We start from the raw sequence: 22,871 nt of genomic DNA, 5'->3' as shown, positions 1-22,871 counted from the left end.
GCTGTGAAAAAGACGATTTTGTCATCGGTGAGCAAGGGGAAGGCGGGAGAGGGCGGCGGGGCTGCAGGATGATCGGGTGGAGCAGTTCCGGCGCAGGGGTCTGCATGGGGGCTATGGCAGGGGCATGCCGAGAAGAAGAATGCATGGGTGGCCGACTATACTGAGAAGCTGCGGCTTGGGGGGTGGGGGGTGGGGGTGAAAATCCATTATTATTTTTTAGGGATTATTGGCTTGAGGGATCTTCTAGCTAGGCTTTAATCCCTCAAAAAAAATTTAACTTTTAGGGCATTTGCTAGAGAATGCTCTTATAAGCCAAACTCTAAAAGGCAAATTTCATCTGAGAGAATCTGGAAATGCCCTATTCGGATCAAAATTCCGAGTAGGCCCAGTTTGTTTCCACATGCACAAATTTATTTCTGCAATAACAGGTACATAAATAGGACAGCAGGGGATTCTTCCTAAATGACATCCTGGAAGACGACCTTTGCTATATGACTATCAACTGTTTCAAGTGAGCAATGAGCCGAGTAGTAGAAGCTTTTCACCACGTGGAGAAATGTCTGCCTGGTGTGTCTGTTGATGCCATGGCAACCCTGATGAATTCTCCAAGATAGGTCTTGCATCTCCATGTCCACTTGCCGGTCTAAGTTTTCTGTATTCTCCATATTTTCCCCATTCTGCTTTATTATAATTGAAGAATATTTTGTTATGGTTTGACAGATCACATTCAACTCAAACGGGTGTACATGTATTCAGGACATAGAATGCATGTACATACGCACCTGAGCGGGAACTCTTGTGGCAAGTTTGCGGCAGATGGAAGAGGTGAGTTGTTCGAGCTGGGAATACTCCCAAAGGTTCAGTTTCTGCTCGGCTGAAACATGCCTTCCTGAGCAGATCTGGACTGTGCGAACCAACAACACAGCTGTATCTCCTTCAATTAATCCATGGCTCTCCTTTGCAGTCCATGCCATGAGCCACTGCTTCCACTGCAGTTGCCAAACAAAATAGAGGTTCGCTGTTTCATATCTGGTAAAAAAAAATCAGCATCTTATCGTCAGTTGTATCTAAGTGGAGTTGTCTGATGAATTTTACAGCGTCGCGAAGACTGCCGGAAGAGTCGTCGTGGAATGAAACAATGTCGACAAGTTCTTCAAGATTCTTTGTTGAATCCTTTGTGCCCCTGCAATGCGTGCACACAAATGTTACTTTGATCATTCCGGCAGGCTGGTATGAATCTCTACTTTTTCGGTTTCTTGAAGGAAATCAGATGATATCCCCTTGGTAAGAAAACTTTACACTGATCATCACTAAAACCAGACCCAGGAGAGTCAAAACTATGAAGCTGCATTCATACCCAGTATGTCTGAAGTGAGAGGTCACCGCCTTGGCAAGCACCCACGTGCGAGCCCATGCTAGACGCTCTGCTGCTCGGCCAGATTCGAAGATGTTTGCTGAAGCTAAGAAGTAAGCCGTGAGCGCGCTCTTTGATGTTCCACCATACTTCTGCAGATGGTTCCTCAAATACCACCTGCACATACTCTCAAGTAAGAATCTACTCACTCCATTCCAAAATAATTGAAGTTCTAGCATTGTCCTAAGTCAAATTTTATTAAGTTGACCTAGTCTATATAAAAACATATGAACACCCACAGACCAAATTCACTTCAATCGATTCATTATGAAATAATTTTTCATATTGTGGATAGTCGCAGATTTTCCTATAAACTTGGTCAAACTTTAGAAAGATTGACTTAGAAAAATCCTATCAATTACTATTTTGGAATGAAGGGAGTAGGACAGTAGGTGTCATATGCTAGGAGCGCAAATTAATCAAACCTGAGAATAGGAAGGTTGTAAGAATGTATGTGACTTACTTTCTGAGGCCATTCCACTCAAGTCGGAAGAGTCTTTGATATTCTCTGAAGTCAGCTTTTGCCATTTCAAGGTACAGGTCGTTGCTCACAAGATTCATTCTGAAAAGTGAAGTGCCAGAACCAAGGGTGTGACAACTATATAGCTACCAGAAGTTTCTATTTTTTCAAGCAAGGCAATTAAGAACTGGTCTAGTTTCACATGCATGTTAGCTGAATACTACTACTACATAGGATGATTATTACCTGTAGAGGACGTTAGCAATCCAAACATCCGTGTTGCCTCCATACTGATCCAGATACATCCTTGTTTCTATTCGTGGCAAACTTGCTTTCCAGGGGAAGTTCAGGGCGTACTCGACCTGTTTTTTTGAAGTACAAGGCAGCATAAAATTCATCACTACTGTCTTGTGAACTAAGGGAAGTAGACGCATATATAATTAACTTCAATATATTGGCACAAACTACCTCGCCTGGCAGGTCCTTGGTGATGATCCACTTGTCATACAGTTTGTTGGAGGCTTGTCTTTCATGGAGAAATGCACGACAATAGCGCCCAGCCCGTGCCAGGACATCATCGTCACCTGGGAACATGAACTGTGAAGCACGGTAAGTGTTGTACATTGGGGTGACAGATGCATCGTTGGTCTCCAATGGGAAGCAGAAGAACTTGCCGTCCTTTTTGTCCTCAAAGTGGTTAAACACGCCTGCATTGTAGATGCACGTTAGGTAAAACCGATTCAGCACACATAGTAGTCATGCATGCATAAGTGCTACTCCGGATACATGTTGACCTTATAAATTGTGGTTGATCTACATTAGGATGCACAGCAATAGTTATATATTTACATGGAGTGACGTCGTAGCCATGTTGACGGAGGAGACGGAAACCCATGGCCGTGTCATCAATATCCAGGGTAGGGCAGTGCGCGTTATGAGCCAGTCCCTTTTGAGTCCAACGCCTGTTCAAAGTGTATATATATAGCTCCTCTCAAACAGGTGTTAAACAAATGCCCATCTCAAATTAGTCCACTGTTAGTCTTTGTGAAAACAAAACTTCTCTATTAGAAAAATAGTATTTAGATTTGTTGTTTGGTGAAAATAGTACAGCTGGATTAATAATAATATATTCATAATATAAGTTTTCAAATATAATTGTGCTACATATAGGTACGAGTAATAATGGTTATGAATATGTGAGACAATGTTAAAGTCTAACTCATAACTTCGGGGCAATGCGCGTTTCAAACGCGTTCCCTTTGTTCAAAAAATAAAATTTCATTTCTGTTTTAGCAATCCACGTCATTCTACTTTGACTACTACTTCCATATGATTATGTTTGTAAACAGAATTTATATATGAATATATATTTATGATGGAATATGATGATTCTTTAATGGTTCGATCAGACAAAATTGTTTTGTATGTGCCAGAGTGGTTGGTAAGTTTGAAGCTCTTGAGTGACTGTATTTTAGGACATCATCTATTTCCAATTAAGTTTGTGTTACCTGTAAATATAATCTAGGGACTGCTCAATTTCACTTGTGAAGTGCCTTGATATCCCTAGACGCATCAGCCGGTCGACCACCCATAACTGCTCAAAAATATCCAACGAGTACATACAGGGCACTGAAAAGGGGAATTTATTTGACTGACAATGTTAGTATGTACTGTATTAACCAATGCAAGGGACTTCCACATCCTACCCAAAAACCAAATTACCTCCCCCGCCGAACTTTTTGACGAGCCTGTCTAGGAACGCAAGGCATTCCACTAGTAGAAAAGGGGGCAATGGTCCAGGCCGATCCAGCCCATTAGTCCCGGTTCAATCCAGAACCGGGACCAATGGGGGCATCGGACCCGGTTCGTGAGCCCCCGGGGCCGGCGGGCCACGTGGGCCATTGGTCCCGGTTCGTCTGGACCTATTGGTCCCGGTTGGTGGGACGAACCGGGACCAATGGGCCGCACTCCTAGCCCACAACAATTGGTCCCGGTTGGTGGCTTGAACCGGGACCGAAGGCAAACCTTTAGTCCCGGTTGGTGCCACCAACCGGGACCAATGGTGGTGCCTATATATACCCACCTCTCGCAAGAGCAGAGCACACTGCTCTGTTTTTTCTGGCCGAGGGGGAGAGGGCTTGGTGGTGCTCTAGCTCACCTCCTATGCACACAAGGTGTTCGATGGAATGCCCGAGCCACACTACTTAGGGTTTCTCCTCTCCAAGCTCGACCGCCAACCTCCATTTTCCTCCATATTTGTCTAGGTTTAGCGGTCCGTCACGCCCCGTCCCCGTCTTCAACGTCGTCGATCACCCGCACCGATCTCATCGCCGGCACCACCGTGGTGAGCCTCTTGTTCTTATCTTCTTTCTGAAAGGAAAAATATTCTTATTTGTATGTTTAGATAGATATATACTTGTATAATTTTCTTACTTTTATTATTGCATCTTATATAGTGCGATGGTTTTGGTATCCGCCCCCGTCGGCCCTCGTCCTGTCTATGATTCGGATGTGGTATATATTATCTTTTCATAACTATTGGTTCATTTATTGTTTATGACAATTATGCCGACCAACGTGACATAGATTTTATTCATCTAGGAGGTTGTTGAACCGGAAATTCCAACCGACCCTATTGTCGAGAGGTTAAATTTAGTTGAAGAAGAAAACAATTTGTTAAAGGAAAAAATTAGAAAAATTGAGGAGGAGAAGATGATATTGGAGTTGCATGTTGCGGATGTCGTCGATGATCACAAGATCAAGATGGATGCAATGCGCTTGAAGATTAGAAAGATTAGAAAATATGCCATTCATACCGAGGCTTGGTATCATTATGCCGTTGGATCAGTTGTTACATTGGTTGCGATTATGATCGCATTTGTTTTCGCATTGAAATGTTTTACATAGTTTCAGTGTATGGTTTAATTAATTTAGATGCTCTGCAGAGCTTTATGTTGTTAGATGAGAACTATGTATGTACTTTGGTTTTAATGTGATGATGAACTTCTATTAATTTGGTCACTTAATTATCTAATTCATCACGTTCTGTAATGATTTTTGACACACTTAATTATATATAATGCACACAGATGAACCGGCAATGGATGTACGGTTCAAGACACACCTCCGAGTACATTAAGGGCGTGCATAATTTTCTCGAAGTGGCTGAGGCAAACAAGCAGAATGGTTTTATGTGTTGTCCATGCCCTATATGTGGGAATACGAAGTCTTACTCTGACCGGAAAATCCTCCACACCCACCTGCTTTACAAGGGTTTCATGCCACACTATAATATTTGGACGAGGCACGGAGAAATAGGGGTTATGATGGAAGACGGCGAAGAAGAAGAGTACGATGAGAACTATGTGCCCCCTGAATACGGTGATGCTCCAGAAGATCAAGAGGAACCAGACGATGTGCACGATGATGCTGCAACGGGCGAAGCTGCTGAAGATCAAGAGGAACCAGACGATGTGCCCGATGATGATGATCTCCGCCGGGTCATTGTCGATGCAAGGACGCAATGCGAAAGTCAAAAGGAGAAGCTGAAGTTCGATCGCATGCTAGAGGACCACAAAAAAGGGTTGTACCCCAATTGCGAAGATGGCAACACAAAGCTCGGTACCGTACTGGAATTGCTGCAGTGGAAGGCAGAGAATGTTGTGCCTAATTTGAGAAGCTACTTAAAATATCGAAGAAGAAGCTTCCAAAGGATAACGAATTGCCCGACAGTACATACGCAGCAAAGAAGGTCGTATGCCCTCTAGGATTGGAGGTGCAGAAGATACATGCATACCCTAATGACTGCATCCTCTACCGCGGTGCGTACAAGGATCTGAACGCATGCCCGGTATGCGGTGCATTACGATATAAGATCAGACGAGATGACCCTGGTGATGTTGACGGCGAGCCCCCCAGGAAGAGGGTTCCTGCGAAGGTGATGTGGTATGCTCCTATAATACCACGGTTGAAACGTCTGTTCAGAAACAGAGAGCATGCCAAGTTGATGCGATGGCACAGTGAGGACCGTAAGAAAGACGGGAAGTTGAGAGCACCCGCTGACGGGTCGCAGTGGAGAAAAATCGAGAGAAAGTACTGGGATGAGTTTGCAAGTGAGCTTTAAGCGCGGATGGCATTAATCCTTTCGGGGAGCAGAGCAGCAATCACAGCACCTGGCCCGTGACTCTATGTATGTATAACCTTCCTCCTTGGATGTGCATGAAGCGGAAGTTCATTATGATGCCAGTTCTCATCCAAGGCCCTAAGCAACCAGGCAATGACATTGATGTGTACTTAAGGCCATTAGTTGAAGAACTTTTACAGCTGTGGAATGGAAACGGTGTACGTATGTGGGATGAGCACAAACAGGAGGAATTTAACCTAAAGGCGTTGCTGTTCATGACCATCAACGATTGGCCCGCTCTCAGTAACCTTTCAGGACAGACAAACAAGGGATACCACACATGCACGCACTGTTTACTTGACACCGATAGTATATACCTGGCAAGCTGCAGGAAGAATGTGTACCTGGGCCATCGTCAATTTTTTCCGACCAACCATCAATGTCGAAAGAAAGGCAAGCATTTCAAAGGCGAGGCAGATCACCGGAAGAAGCCCGCCATGCGTAGCGGTGATCACGTACTTGCTATGGTCAATGATTTACACGTAATCTTTGGAAAGGGTCCCGTGGACTAGCTGTTCCGAGTGACGCTGAGGGACACGCACCCATGTGGAAGAAGAAATCTATATTTTGGGACCTACCCTACTGGAAAGACCTAGAGGTCCGCTCTTCGATCGACGTGATGCACGTGACGAAGAACCTTTGCGTGAACCTGCTAGGCTTCTTGGGCGTGTATGGGATGACAAAAGATACAGCTAAGGCACGGGAGGACCTGCAACATTTGCACGAAAAAGACGGCATACCTCCAAAGCAATATGAAGGTCCTGCCAGCTATGCTCTTACCAAAGAAGAGAAGGAAATCTTCTTTGAATGCCTGCTTAGTATGAAGGTCCCGACTGGCTTCTCGTCGAATATAAAAGAAATAATAAATATGGCAGAGAAAAAGTTTCAGAACCTAAAGTCTCATGACTGCCACGTGATTATGACGCAACTGCTTCCTGTTGCATTGAGGGGGCTTCTACCGGAAAACATCCGATTAGCCATTGTGAAGCTATGTGCATTCCTCAATGCAATATCTCAGAAGGTGATCGATCCAGAAATCGTACCAAGGCTAAGGAGTGATGTGGTGCAATGTCTTGTCAGTTTCGAGCTGGTGTTCCCACCATCCTTCTTCAATATCATGACGCACGTTCTAGTTCATCTAGTTGACGAGATTGTCATTCTGGGCCCCGTATTTCTACATAATATGTACCCCTTTGAGAGGTTCATGGGAGTCCTAAAGAAATATGTCCGTAACCGCGCTAGGCCAGAAGGAAGCATCTCCATGGGCCATCAAACAGAGGATGTCATCGGGTTTTGTGTTGACTTCATTCCTGGCCTTAAGAAGATAGGTCTCCCTAAATCGCGGTATGAGGGGAGACTGACTGGAAAAGGCACGCTTGGAAAGGACTCAATAATATGCAGGGACGGATATTCTTGGTCTCAAGCCCACTACACAGTTCTACAGAACTCTACCTTGGTGACCCCGTATGTCGATGAACACAAGAACAGTCTGCGCTTCAAACACCTGGAGCAGTGCGATGACTGGATTACATGTGAACACATCAGGACTTTCAGCAGTTGGTTGGAAGCACGTATCAGAGGTGACAACACTGTTTCTGATGAGCTGTACTTGTTATCCAGGGGACCATCTTTGACTGTATTGATTTGGAAAGGATACGAGATAAATGGGAATACATTTTACACGATTGACCAAGATCAAAAGAGCACCAACCAAAATAGCGGTGTCCGCTTTGATGCAACAACCGAGAGGGGAAAAGACACATATTATGGTTACATAGTGGACATATGGGAACTTGACTACGGACATGATTTTAAGGTCCCTTTGTTTAAGTGCAAATGGGTCAATCAGTCAGGAGGCGGGATACAGGTAGACCCACATTACGGAATGACAACAGTGGATCTGAAAAATCTTGGGTACACTGACGAACCGTTCATCCTAGCCAATGATGTGGCACAGGTTATCTATGTGAAGGACATGTCCAGTAGACCGAGAAAGAGAAAAGATAAGGAAGCAAATACATCATACGATGAGCCAAAGCGCCACATAGTTCTTTCAGGAAAAAGGGACATCGTGGGAGTGGAGGACAAGACAGACATGTCTGAAGGTTATGAAAAGTTTCATGAAATTCCTCCCTTTAAAGTCAAGGCTGACCCTAGCATCCTGATAAACGATGAAGATTATCCATGGTTACGGCGCAATAAGCAAATGACACAAGCGAAGAAAAAGTGAAGACTTTCTCCCGCAACTATTATGATGATACCATGCCAACTTTGTAACTGACGAGTATGATACCATTGTTCGTTTTGTACATGCACATGCTATGTGTGGGTCAATTTATGATACCATGCCAACTTTCAACTTTTTCAGAGTTCATTTGAAATGCTTTAATGTCTTATGGTTCGGCCCTCGTAATAATTAAAAATAGCAACAATAAGTATTTTGTTGTAAGTAGAAACAAAATAAAATAAATAAAGCAAGAAAGAAAACAAAAAAAAAGTGTTTTCAAATTTGAAAAGTAATGGCACTAACAGAAAGTTTATAATTTTCGTAAAACTAAAAGCAAAAAGAATTAAAAAATAAAGCAAAAAACAAAAGAAAATAAATAATGCAGAAAACAAAACAAAAAAAGAACAATAAGTATTTTGTTGTAAGTAGAAACAAAATAAAATAAATAAAGCAAAAAAGAAAACAAAAAAAAGTGTTTTCAAATTTGAAAAGTAATGGCACTAACAGAAAGTTTATAATTTTCCTAAAACTAGAAGCAAAAAGAATTAAAAAATAAAGCAAAAAACAAAGGAAAATAAATAATGCAGAAAACAAAACAAAAAATGGAAAAAAAAATAGCAACAATAAGTAAAGAAAACAAAAAACAAAAAAAAGTGCCACCTACTGGGCCCCATGGCCTGAATACAACTTGAATCCCTAATTTGGGCCAGGATTCAGGCCCGCAGAAGGCCCAGAAGGCCCATCGGGCAAAGCATTAGCAAGTAGGCCCATAAGCCTGCAGTAGAGAGGAGTTCAAGAGGGGAGCGGCAGTGGGGCTTATAAACCACTGCGCTCCCCTCTCAACTAGCGAGGTGGGACTAAACTTTGGCCCCGATGCGGGCAGCACAGGGGCCTTTGGTCCCGGTTGGTGGCACCAACCGGGACTAAAGGGGGTGGCTTTAGTCCCGGTTGGTGCCACCAACCGGGACCAAAGGCCGCAGCTTCCCGCCCTTTGGGCTGCCGAAAAAGAGGCCTTTGGTCCCGGTTGGTGGCACCAACCGGGACTAAAGGGGGCATTAGTCCCGGTTGGTGCCACCAACCGGGACCAATGCTCCTTGTATATAAGTAGCACTTCGCAGTTTTGCAGAGTTCATCGCCACCAGTTGCCCCCCCGATGACGCCGAACACATCGACGCCGCCAGGCTGCCCAGACGCCGCCCGCCGGCCCCGCCGTCGCCGTCGCCGTCGCCCGCGCCCGTCGTCGTCGCCGTCCTCCCCGAGCCCGTGCCCGCCGTCATCGCCGCCAGGCTCCGCCGTCGCCGCCGCCCGCCCCCGCGCCCCGCGCCCCGAGCCCCTGCCCCGTCGCCGTCGCCCGCCCCCGCGCGCCGCCACCGCTGTGAGCCGCCGCGCCGCACCGGCTCTGTTTTTTTTTCATTTTTATTAATTTAGTTTTTTTGTTCAGATTATGTTTTTGTTGATATATGTATTTATTGTTCATATGTGTATATGTGTATGTATGTGGCTATGTGTATGTAATGTTTAAAAATTGTTCAGACTATGTTTTTGTTGATATATGTATTTATTGTTCATATGTGTATTAATGTTTTCATATATGCAAAAGATAGATTTTTAGAAAAGTTAGGTTTTTTTTTGTTCATAGATTTTTTTTGTTGATATTAATTATTGTACAATATGCAAATGTTTGTATATTCATATGAACAATGCATTAGGCAAAACCTTTGTTTTTTTCGAAATTTTCTATTTGAACATTTTTTTTAAAACAAGCAATGCTAAAAGAATGAGAGGAAAAAGGAAAATAAGAAGAGGAAGAAAGGAGAAAAAGAGGAGAGGAAGAAGAGGAGAAATAAATAAGAAGAGGAAAAAAGAAGAAAAAGAAGAGGAGAAGAAGAAAGGAATAGAGGAGAAAGAAGAATTTTTTTTTTCTTCTTCTCCTCTAATCCTTTCTTCTTCTCCTCTTTTTTTTCTTCTTTTACTTCTTCTTCTTCTTCCTTCTTCCTTCTTCCTCTTTTCTTCCTTTTCCTTAATTATTTTCCTTTCTCGAGGGAGAAGAAGAAAAAGAATAGGAGAAGAAGAAAGAAAGGAAAGGAGAAAGAAGAAACTTCAACACGAGGGGGTGGTACCGATACCCCCTCCCCGATAACATTATTTTCCCATGTATATGTATGTCGCGTCGTTGTCGATATAACCCCCTCTAGATACAACTGCAGCACCCCCCTCGGCCCTCTCGCTCGACCAAAACTCTCGAGGACACCCAAACCCTAGAGAGAAAACGATGTTGCAGGTCTCCTACGTACCCCCTCCCGCCACGCCCCTACCCGACAAATTATACTCTCTCGAGGCCACCCAAATTTATCAAGTTAAAAGAGCGTTATCATCGAGGCCACCCCAAACCCTTGAAGCTTTGTGTCGAGGCGACCCCAAACCCTAGAGAAGCAGCGTCGAGGCCACTAACATGATTCCTTATTGTGATTAGCTAGCTAGTTCTACGTTTGCCACTATGTACCATGTTTGAATAATAATTGACATGTTGTCAATATTTGCAGAAACTATGGAGCACTCCCGAGACGAAGAAACAGAAGCGATGTTGGGGGAAATAATCGCAAATGGAAGTGATGATGTTGCGTCATTTCTCATCGACACCGTTGGTCAGCTGGATGAAGAAGAGGGCTATGATTATGATGGCTTCGACCCATTAATGCCGGTACAAGAGGAGGACTATGTTCATGATGGCTCCGGTGACACAATGGAGGTACAAGACGAAGGAGACCGTGCTGAATGCTCCGGTCACCGAACCGAGTCCGGCCAGGTATATATATATTAGTTAAGCCCGTGCTGACAAGTTAATTGATGGATCCATTGTTTTGGTATATGTACACATATTAATTACTGTCGTCTTTCCTCCTTATAATTTCTAGCCCTCCGGATCGAGCACAACTTCGGTAAGGAGACAAGGCCCAAAGAAAAAGTTGAGCTCGGATGAAAAGTTTGAGATCATAGAAATCGCGCCCGACGGCGAACCGATTGAACCCATCCGGACAAAGAAGGAATTTTCTGCTCAGTGCGGGGTTCTTGTTAGGGACAGGATCCCGATCAGCATCCAGCAATGGTATAAGCCTGCTAAGGATGAAGACGCTGAGGTGTCTTATGTCAATGATATGCAGAAAGAAGATCTTTGGAATGAGCTGAAGGCAAATTTCACCCTACCGCCAGAGGAGGATCCGGAGAAGCCAGTTCAAGAGCAATTAATCAAGTCTTGTGCTCTTAAATAGATGGCAGGCCTAATGAGGAGGTGGAGGAAAGAGTTGAACCAGTTTGTCAAGAAAAAAGAGACACCAGAATTCATCGGCAAATATGAGAAGATCAAAGATTACTGGCCCGCATTTGTGGCCCACAAGACATCGGAAAAGAGTAAGAAGATGTCGGAGACAAACAAGAAAAATGCTGCGAAGAAGAAGCTTCACCATCGCACGGGGTCAGGTGGCTACCTCAAAGCCCGGCCTAAGTGGTCCAAGGCTGAGCATGATCTGCTTGAAAAAGGGATCGAACTAGAGACAATGCGCTGGCCAGACCGTTGCCGGACTTGGTTCTTCGGGGCTGGCGGAACCTTGGACCCTGTAACAGGGCAGTGTCAGTGGACGGACGAGCAACTGCAAACACCAGTCAAGAACCTTCGACACTATATCGATGCAGCGCAGCGAGGGACGTTCCTTCCAAACAGGGAGAAGGACGAGCTCACAATGGCCCTTGGGGAATCCCGAGCACCCTGGACGGACACGAGGCACGCCAGGCTCCCTTCCGTGGAAGGTTGGTTTTCCGGACGCAGGGGGTTACAAAACCCACGAGAGGAGGAAGAAAGTGGAGCAGGACCAAATGCAGGCGCTGCTTGGAAGGGTAATGGGGCTAGAGGATCGAGAAGAGGAACGAGAAGCAGCAGATCGCAACAAACGACATGCCGAAGCTTCCCCCGAAGCTACCCCGCCATCTGAGCGGAGAAGCAGCGTTGCTTCCACCGAGCTGCTTCAGCCGGAGCATGTCTTGACGGCTCCTGCCAGCTATCCCGTGGATGGTATCACGGAGTCTCAAAACTGCCACATTATGGCGCGATGCATGAATTTGAAGGTCAAGGCGGCTGTTGGCCAAGTTTATCCTAGTGGACCCGGCACAACTTATCACTGCCAGCCGATTCCAGAAGGATTTGCTAAGGTGATGGTGGATGAACTAACGGAGGGATTTGACGACCTCGCGCTTGAGCACCCTACCGGTGAAGGGGAGACTAGGCTGGGTTCTGCTCTGAAGACTCCATGCCTATGGCGGAAGGAGCTCATCGACCTTCTGAACTGGACGCCTCCGCCTCCTCCTCCTCCTCCGGCGAGTCAGGGCACTCCGCCTCCTCCACCGCCTCCTCCTCCGGCGAGTGACGATCAGGGCACGCGTGGCGGCACTCCACCTCTTCCACCGCCTCCTCCTCCGGCGAGTGACGACCAGGGCACGCGTGGCGGCACTCCGCCTCCTTCTCCGGCGCGTGGCGGCACTCCGCCTCCTCCTTCTCCGCCTCGCCAGCAAGGGCGGAAGAGACTCGCCGCCGCCCCGGCTGCTCCGACGCGTCGTAGTCCTTCTCCTCCGCCTCGTAAGCAAGCACGAAAGAAGACAGATGCCGCAGCCGCTCCGTCTGCTCCGGCGTCTAGCAGCACAAGAAGAGAGAGGCAATACAGATACGGTCCACCTCTAAAGCCTGTAGAGAAGTTACCGTACGAGAGGACCAAGGAGGAAAATGATACGATCGTGCAGACCCAAGTGAAGGAGTTCTTTGAAGGGGTTAAAGCAAAGATACATCCACCTCTGGAGGAGAAGGTAGATCCGGTGAAAGCAAAGCGCACTCTCGATGCCCTGAGGAAACCACCAAAGTCTCCGCCGAGAACCAACTATGAGCGCATTACTGAACAGACATATCTCCAAGCCAAGCGGTCGGGAACTACTGTCAGTGATAAAAGGTCAAAAAAACAACGAGCAAAGGGGAAAAAAATTGCCCAACTCGGTGAACAAGCACAGCAATTGTGCCCCCCGCTCAATGTGTCTAATCCTCCGGGGACGGTGGCCAGTTATGGCAATCTTGAAGATTACCTGCCTGACGATGTACTTCCTGATTTCATGGAGGTGGACTTATTCAGATACGAGTACGGGAAGCCTCTCGTCAAAGATGAAAAGTCTCTGACAACAATGATGCGAAGATTTCATAGTTGGTACATGAAAACCTGCAGAGAGTCTGAGGGGACGAACACTTTGTATCTGAAAATTAAAGAGGAGCACGACCTCGTTTCAAATGATGTGTTGGCTATTCCATTTGAGGAGTTCTTCGAGTTCTTCAATCAAAAGGCCCTCGATAAATTAATGGTCTTTTGCTACTGCCTGTAAGTACTATTTCTGTCATTAGTCTGTATATATAGCTCGGCTCTTTCATTGCATGTATTTATAATTAATTATCCTCAATATATTATGCAGATTGAAGATCGTCGAGTGCAAAAAAAAATGAAATCTATGATATTGGGTTCATTAACACAAATATCATAGATGTATTTCTGGTTGAAAAGAACGTCGAAGAGGCCGAGGACAACTTGCTACAATAGTTAATCAAAAATCAAAACAAAGATACCATACTCTTTCCTTACAACGGCCCGTGAGTGTTACTGTCGTGTGCATATTCGGTTTCCCTTATTACTCGAGCGAGGTTAATGTAACTGATGAGTTATGCATGCGTGTGCAGGTACCACTATATTCTTCTGGAGATTAAGCTTGAGCGTGGACTAGTAACCGTCTTAGACTCCAGACGGAAAGATCCCAGCACCTATGCGGACATGACTGAAATGCTCAGCAAGTAAGTTCAATCGATCATTATCGCACCATATCGGTAACTTTTTGTTCATTTCCTGATATCTCAAGTAATAATTATTATTTTCTTTGTCTTGCAGGGTTTGGAAACAGTTCACCGCACAAGCTCCGGGACTGCCGAAGGAGCTGCAATATGTATACCCGAAAGTAAGTACTACTGGCGCGCATCTCCCGTTGATTCTATAGCTATACTTTCATCAATGCCATTTATATAATGCTTCATTATCAGTTTGATTGACCTCTATTTCTCGTAAAGTGCTTGTGGCAGGAGGAAGGGAATGATTTCTGTGGATACTACGTGTGCGAGTTCATCCACAACGCGACTTTGAAAAACAAGCGGGGCTACTCTAGAAGACAATATGAAGTGCGTAAGCAATAATATTCACAATTTCATTTTATTACACCATCATTTCTGTTGAGTTTCATTCATATATATGTATTAATTAACCCCCTTCTTCAAATTAATTAGACGTGGCAGATGCGGGATGAACTCCTACCACCAGATCGCATGAAAGCAATTCAAGAGGAGTTGGCGGGATTCTTTCTTGAACACGTCATCAGTAAAGCCGGAGAATACCATGTGGAACTTCATTTCAAATGCTAGTGGTTTGTAATTAAGAGATCTTATATAGATTGTACATGTATGTAGCCAGTAAAACTTGTTGTTCGACCAATCTCTTGGAGAAGGAGAGGTCGATCGATCACTTCTCTCGGTATGCATGACGAACTTCTGTACTGAATGCATGGTTCTCTCGATCACTTATGTATATATACTACGTAGCGTCGACCAAGCACGGACATAAGAGAGGACACTTCTCTCTATTAATTAGCTAGCTAACACAATATACGAAACACCTAAATTAACCCCCCAAAACCCCCAACCCCCCTCCTTTCAAAAAAAAAACCCAGCCACTGGAATGCAGACACGTGGATGCCTTTTGGTCCCGGTTGAAGCCACCAACCGGGACCAAAGGCCCCCTGATTGGGCTCGGCGCACAGGGCCACGTGGAGGCACATTGGTCCCGGTTCTTGTTTGAACCAGGACTAATGGGTTGAGGTATTAGTAACGACCCATTAGTCCCGGTTCCCGAACCGGGACTAAAGACCCTTACGAACCGGGACTAATGGGTGGTTTTCTACTAGTGTTCTTTGTCGCCGGTGTAGCTGAGGGCAGCAGCTGTTGCAGCAGGCGAGGAATGGAAGGAGCCGTCCAGACACCGCAACTTGAGTAGCTTTTCCCAATCCAACTGCAAGTCTACCATTCCTTCCATGCTGTAAAGTAGGGTCGTTGGTATGGCGTGTAGCACATCCAGAGGTATCCTACAATTTGAGTCGAAGAGAGTCTTTTTACGGTAGGGACATGCAAATATTGGCCGTGCCTAGCTAGCCAATAGATTAGATGGTTTAGATTGATCAATACTAGGAAATCAAAGCAGTAGACAGTCAAAGGGCAAATTTGATACTAGATGAAAAACAAAAAGTGATTGTTTGGCAGATTGGTATTTGTCCAGCTTAGCTTCATCTAAGCATATACCCAAATAACAATATCCATGGTACAAATTATGATTCGTACGTCCTACGGATGCAGGCGGACATGTCTGTGCAATCCGCATCCGTCCACGCAGCCAAAATTACTATTACTAGTTTTAATTATGTGTTTGCGGACAGTTGTTGACATGCTGATACCGTGCTCGTGGCCTTGTAAAAAAACTAAAGTGCATCGCTAGCAAATTGGAGAACACACATGCAAAATTATATGGAACTAGAAGATACCCACGCGTTGATGCAGGAATGTTTTGCAATATATTTCAGTAAGAATTGGGTGTATTATGGGAAACAGATATTTGAAATAATAATGTGTAAAACTGGAAATACATATAATTTTTAGTGTTTGATTGCTGTACACTATAAATATCAAAATAGATGGAAATTTTCCTGAATGTTTGCATGTTGAGGTAGCTTTTTCTTATGAATGATTGCATGTTGAGGTGGTCCTTTTCGAGACGTGTTGAATGATGAGGTGGCATTCTTGCATGTTAAGAGAAATTTGTTAGTAGGGGCTAGCTATTTTGATATGAAGATAACACGGTACAAACTCAGGCGGCCCAGGGGCGGGAGGCGTGCGAACGGGGTCAGGAACGCACGATTCTTGCAGGCTAATTCTATCGTCCAATGACATAATTAGTAGGATTGTTGCTAATTAACCGATTTGTATGAAAACACTGATTTTTCACGGGGATTTTCTTTACCCGCAGAAAACAACAAGTGTTTTAAATCTATACAAAAACACGATGTGTTTACTGTCTATGGAGAAGGTTGAGAGATTCCTCTCTTTTTTCTCTCGAAAGAAAAGGAGATTCCTCTCTTTTTCCGCCGGAGGAATATCTTTTGTGGGAGAGATTATCCAAATCCTGGCCTAAATTATCCTTATGAAAAATACCCACAGGCGAATTGTCCAGAATTCTCATACAATTGATGATTAAGAGGACTTAATAATAGTACTAGACAATAGACTACTCCCTCCGTCCGTAAATACTTGTCATCAAAATGGATAAAAAGAGATGTATCTAAAACTAATATACGTCTAGATACATCCCCTTTTATTCATTTTGATGACAGTATTTCCGGATGGAGGGAGTAGTAAATTGCACTGTAGAAGACCTCGAGTCAGATGATGCTTAATTATATGTAGACTATTCAGTTCAATCTATAAATCAAGGTTTATGTATCTATGCATACTTAGAGAGCTTTAGATTTCTCTTGGCATATATCTCTTCAAGAACAGGGTGATTATAAGGGATGTCCAAATCCAGGTCCTTTGCCTTCTCTAGGATTGCTGGGAAGTTAATCTCGAAGCCACATGGCATCCAGTCTTGTTCCTCTTCTACCAACCTGCTCATATTTTCTTGGATAAATAACACACCTACAACATAAATGGTTTTGTCTACATTAGACATTTGAAGAAAGCCTGTAGGTAAGGATACCGAGATTGACCAAAACGAAAAAACCCAGTGGTCGGTTTACCTCTGTCACACAAGTCGTCACTGTCAATATTCCAAGACTTCACTGCTACTACACAAGCCAGGGTGTTGATCATCCGATCTTGGACCATAAAGTAATCAGGGTCGCCCCACGAACCATCTGGTAGTTGATTTTGTATAATCCAGTCGATACATGAGGGGAATTGCGGTTTATCATTCCCGTCAATGTTCTGCACAAGGGAGACCAATGCCGTGTCGTAGGCTGAAACATTCATTGACGTCTCATCATCACCCAATGACCCCAGTGCCATCCTTATGGCACTGATCATCTGTTGCTTCTTGCTTCGTTCGTCCTTTAGGAAGGTTGATATTGGGTTTTGATCAGTGTTCAATATAGTATATGTACATTCGTCAGGTTGTGTGTTGTAGTGATCATTCTTCTCAAAATAAGTTAATCTATATGCATGTATATATGCTCACCGTGTATCGTCTGGATTCATCCACTTTCCATTCACGCTCGTTTGACTCCAAATATGATGGGGATTTGTTACTTAGCATGAACCCTAGATATCAGAGATGTCATGTGGAAAAGAACATGCAAGTTATATGAAATCAATACCCACCACGTATTATGATCTCAAGCACATTATCACTATTAGATGCAGTAGGAGAGGAGAGAAGATCCGTAGAAGGAAATTATTTATTTTACGAGGCAACAAAAGCTTCAATCCAAACATTTTTTCAGGCGAACATGAGCCAAAAACAATAATTAACTACAGTTACGGCAGCGCTCAAGTGATTTATCACGTCAGGAGATAGATTGATCATGATTACCAGATCGTCGACGCTGAGAGTGTAGGTGCAGGGAAAGCCGTCGCCATGGCTTGGCTATCGGCGGTCGAGCACTGGAACATGCCAGCCTGCAGCGGTAACGTTCAGCATCATCCGAACCTTTTAGATGTTGGCTCGGTGATGAGCTGCTTCCAAGTATTTATACAGGAAAGCTCTAGGTGACCAATCACACTTATAATAGAGAAGTAGTAGTGAGAGCGACGGCTGAGAATTCTTTTAATTATAGGCTCCGTTTGAATGTAGACATTCAAGGCCTTGTCATTGAACTGGCAAAACTACCAAATATCACAGAACTATCATATTGAGCTTCAATGCCAGTTATTGTGTTTGATATTGTTCTTGTATTTTTTTACCCCACAACCATAGAACTATCAATTTTGGGTTAATTATCCTTTTGCCCTTAGTGGTGTCCATCTGCTCAGTTTTGCCCTTAGATGCGAATTGTCCTCAGTTTTGCCCCTAGTCCGAGCACAACAACTACGACGAGGCCAAACGGCCATATTTGAGTCCATTCCGTCCGCCGGCGTTAGTAGTTGTGGGTCCGGAGCTTACACGTGGGACCGCGTGGACGTGGGTCCGGAGCTGACATGTAGGCCCGTGCAACTAAATCCCCAAATCATTTGTAGCTCACACCCATCCGCCCGGCCGGCTGTCCTGCGCCGCCGCCGCCGCCACCTGCGCCGCGGCCAGCACCTGCCCCGCCACCAGCTGCACGGCCTGCTCCGCCACTACCTCCCTGCGCCTACGCTCCACGGCTACCTGTGACGCCCACCACCTTCCTGCGACGCCACGGGTGGGGCGCCCGCCACCTGCTCGATCCGCGGCGCGGCCTCATTCCGTGCGCCCGGCCGGAGCGCTCAAAGGTGGGGGGCTGCTGGAGCTATTTGAACTAGGAGGAAGAACCCTAGGGCGAAATGGTGAGCAGCGGCGACCCCGGAGTATTTGGCGAGGCAGGCATCGGGCCGGAGATCCGCCGCGTCCACGACTGGGTTCCCGAGGGGTAAGTCTCGCTTCTTGTTTAGATTGAGCTTAGTTGTGCATTTGAACACTCGATTCGAGTAGGTTTGCCCAATTAGTGTGCTGATTGCGTCTCTGTTTTTCGCCGGTTAGGATGGAGTTGCGGTTTGCTTTCATGGTGCACATTAGAAGGGACCGGTACATGTTCGATGCAAAGGATAAGAAGAAATACCAAGGTGGTTTTGATTATCGGTTGCCAATGGCTAGTAATTGGAGTTTCAGACAATTTGGGGAGGTAATTTGTAGCCAATATCCTTGGGGTTTGCTTGATGAAGTGGTATACAAATACTATGATGGGGAAAAGAATTGGGTGACAGTTAGTAATGATGAAGAGCTAGCTACCATGTTTGTTAGGCATAAAGAGAAAGATAATTTTCATGTGAGGCTGCAAGTTGATGTGCTTGAGCAGGCATTTGGACCTAGGATGGCGGGTGCAACATCTCGGGGAGAACCAAGTCGTCGTAATGGCATCTCTAGCCAGAACAGTTCAGTTGGTGCACAGCGACGTGGTGGCTCGACAAGTGTGGGCAACAGCAGTAGGGTCCCCCTTGAAGTGGAGCCTGATGGCTACAATTCTGGGGTTGATGAAGAGAAGCTATATTCTGATGTTATTCGGAATTTACGACGGGCACCTCGGACTGAAAACCAAGATGAGGCTCACAATGCAGTCCGTGTGGATGATGACGCGATGGGTGAGGACGAAGACCTTGCAGCTGTTGAATGGGACCCTTTGAACCCTCAAATGGAAGAAGGTACAGTTTCTGCATCCATGAATGAGTGTAGAAATGCACTTGTGACATACTGCATCAAGGTAGAACGTACTTTCAAAGTTGACAAGAGCGATCAAGTACATTACAGAGTGCACTGTCCGACTGAGGGTTGTCCATGGAGGCTGCTTGCATCTAAAATGCGGAATAGCACTAATGTTCAGGTCAAAGTGAACCCTTTTAAGCACACATGCCAGGAATCAACCCTTAGGAAGGATACAATCAGTAGAGCCAAGTCAAGATGGGTGGCAGAAGAAGTAAAAAGTGGGTGAAAGAAAACCAGCAAGTGGGTCCAAAGGAATTGCAGAAGAACATCAAAGATAAGTTCAAGATAGATTTACCATACATGAGGTTATTCAATGGTAAACAACATGCTATGGATTCTATTTATGGTAACTGGCAGGAAAGTTTTCAATTGTTGTATTCATTCAAAGGTGAAGTGGAGAGGACAAGCCCAGGTAGTATTGTAGATATTGATCACCACACCGTGGAGTACACATTCAGGGGAGTGACAAAGACCAAGGAATGCTTTAGAAGGGTTTTTGTCTGCTTTGAGGCTTGTCGCCGGGGTTTTTTGGCAGGCTGCAGGCCTTATTTAGCTATTGATGCCACTTTTCTCATAGGGAGGTTTAAAGGACAGTTAGTAGCAGCTTGTGCAGTTGATGCACATAGTTTTGTATTTCCAGTTGCCTATGGTGTGCTGGAGACAGAGTCTGAGGAGAGCTGGACTTGGTTTTTGCATAATCTCCGCCGGGCTATTGCACATCCCAATGGGTTGGTCATTCATACAGATGCCTGCAAAGGTTTAGAAGTGGCCGTGGACAATGTGTTCCCTGGAGTAGAGCATAGGGAATGCATGCGTCACCTTGCTGCAAATTTCATGAAGAAATTTAAAGGAAAGGTGTATACCGACAATTTATGGCCAGCATCTTTGACATGCAGTGTGAAGAAGCACAACTACCACTTGAGGCAGTTATACATGAATCCCAAAGTGAAAGAATACTTGGAAACACACCACTCCAAGTTATGGGCCAGAAGCCAATTCAGTGAAGTGAGCAAAGTTGACTATGTGCATAATAATCTAGCAGAGTCTTTCAACTCAACTATCTGGAAACTAAAGGGTCATTATGTGGTGGATTTGCTTGACAGGATAAGGATAGAATACATGCAGAAATTTTATTATCGTGCAGGAATAGCCGAGGCAAAATTCATGGGCCACATTATCATCCCTGCCGTGATGAATGAACTGAAGCAAAAGACAATAGGCTTGGAAATGAACATGACGCTTTGCTCGGGTACCACAGCAGAGATATCATATTTGGATAAAGAGAAGAGGGAATGGAGATATCCAGTGGATTTAGAAGCTAGAACTTGCAGTTGTAGGCAATGGCAGATAACTGGGTTGCCATGCATTCATGCCTTGTTTTTCATCACTTCTCTCCCAGGTCCAGCAGGAAACATACAACATTATGTGCATGATTACTACTCTGTTGCAAGGTTCAAAGCCACATATGCTTATGCCTTGTCTGCTATGGAGGGAAAACAACAATGGGACATGGTGGACCCTGGATTCAAGCTTTGCGCTCCAGTTCTGAAGAGAGCAGCAGGTAGACCAAGGAAGAGTCGAATCAGACCTCGCAGCGAAGGAGCTGGACTTGGAGCGAGGAAGCGTAGGTGCACAAGGTGTGGTGGGTCTGGTCATTTTGGTAAGTATTGTGATAACACAGTAGATCCAGCGTTCGGAGAGAGTTTCGATGAAGGCTTCAATGAAAATGTTGGTCAGCAGCCGGTTGCCTCAACAGATGATGAAAATGATGGTCAACAGCCGGTTGCATCAGATGAGGATTTTGACGAGGTTCCAAATGATGATGGTCAACAGCCGCATGATTTTGACGATGATCCAAAATATCCTCCAAATAATGATTCAAGTGAGGCTCCAAATGGTGATCCAAGTGAGGCTCTAAATGGTGATCATGGTGATCCAAGTGAGGCTCCAAATGGTGACCAACCTTCTGTTGTTGTGAGTTCTGCTAGGTATGTAAATTTTGCAAGGGTCAAATACTATGGTACATCTATCACTTGACACGATCTCATTACCGTTTATGTTTTGCACAGCTCTATGGTAGGTTGGAAGAAGACGCGCAAGGTACCGACAACCAAGAGAAGAAGAGAAGAAACAATGAGCACAAGGTGCACGAGGAGCAAAGTGATGGCAAGAAGCTCAAGGAACAGACAGAAGCCCCAACGCTATCTATGAACAATTATGAAACATTATGAATAAGGAATGATGTTGTATTATGAAACATTTATCACTTGACATGTTGTATTTCTGTTGGATGATGTTGGACCTATGTTAGAAGTATGTTTGACATGATGTTTAAATATCTGTTGGATGATGTTTGAATAAGAACATTGTTTTTCCTTTTTTTGATTTTTTTGAATTTTGTTTTTCTCATTTAAATTCTGGTCAAACCTAACTTTGACCAAGATTTAAACAAGTCTAAAACATCAAAAATGAAAAACTAAGCCTGGATACTTCTTAGTCAATCCAAAATGAAGTTGTGGTGAGGTTTTTGAAATTTTCATGAAAAATGTGCTAAAAAGAGGGGTCCAAAGGTAGGGTAAACGGCCTCATTTCTAAGCAAGGTTTTTTTCGACCTTATCTAAATCAGCCAAATAACTTTCCTACACATATATTCTATATGTACAGACTATGTGCGCTGGTTTTTCCATTTTTTGATTTTTTTTAAATTTGTTTTGCTCATTTGAATTCTGGTCAAACTTAACTTTGACCAAGATTTAAACAAGTGTAAAACATCAAAATGAAAAATTAAGCCTGGATCCTTCTTAGTCACTCCAAAATGAAGCTGTGGTGAGTTTTTTGAAATTTTCATGTTCATTTCCCCAAAACACATCTCTTCACTTCATACAAGAGAGTTTGAGATACTCGAGATATCATACAATACACATGAATTTATCATTTAAATGTATGTAAAGCTTGTTTATCAACTTAAATCGTTAGTATATGACATAAGAAGACTATGTGCGCAGGTTTTTCATTTTTCTGATTTTTATTTAATTTAT

The 22,871-nt window shown here is 44.4% G+C and overlaps 2 pseudogenes; both read right to left on the bottom strand.

The window, feature by feature from the left end:
• Positions 1 to 22,871, bottom strand: part of LOC123039584 (pentatricopeptide repeat-containing protein At2g34400-like) — a 110,492-nt pseudogene that overhangs the window by 2,167 nt on the left and 85,454 nt on the right.
• On the bottom strand, positions 459 to 18,093 carry LOC123042583 (syn-copalyl diphosphate synthase, chloroplastic-like; annotated as a pseudogene).

The sequence above is a fragment of the Triticum aestivum genome, chromosome 2B, assembly GCF_018294505.1.
Source record: "Triticum aestivum cultivar Chinese Spring chromosome 2B, IWGSC CS RefSeq v2.1, whole genome shotgun sequence".
Taxonomy (NCBI): Eukaryota; Viridiplantae; Streptophyta; class Magnoliopsida; order Poales; family Poaceae; genus Triticum; species Triticum aestivum.
Note: the sequence above shows the minus strand (reverse complement) of the source record. Positions and strands in the feature narration are given on the sequence as shown.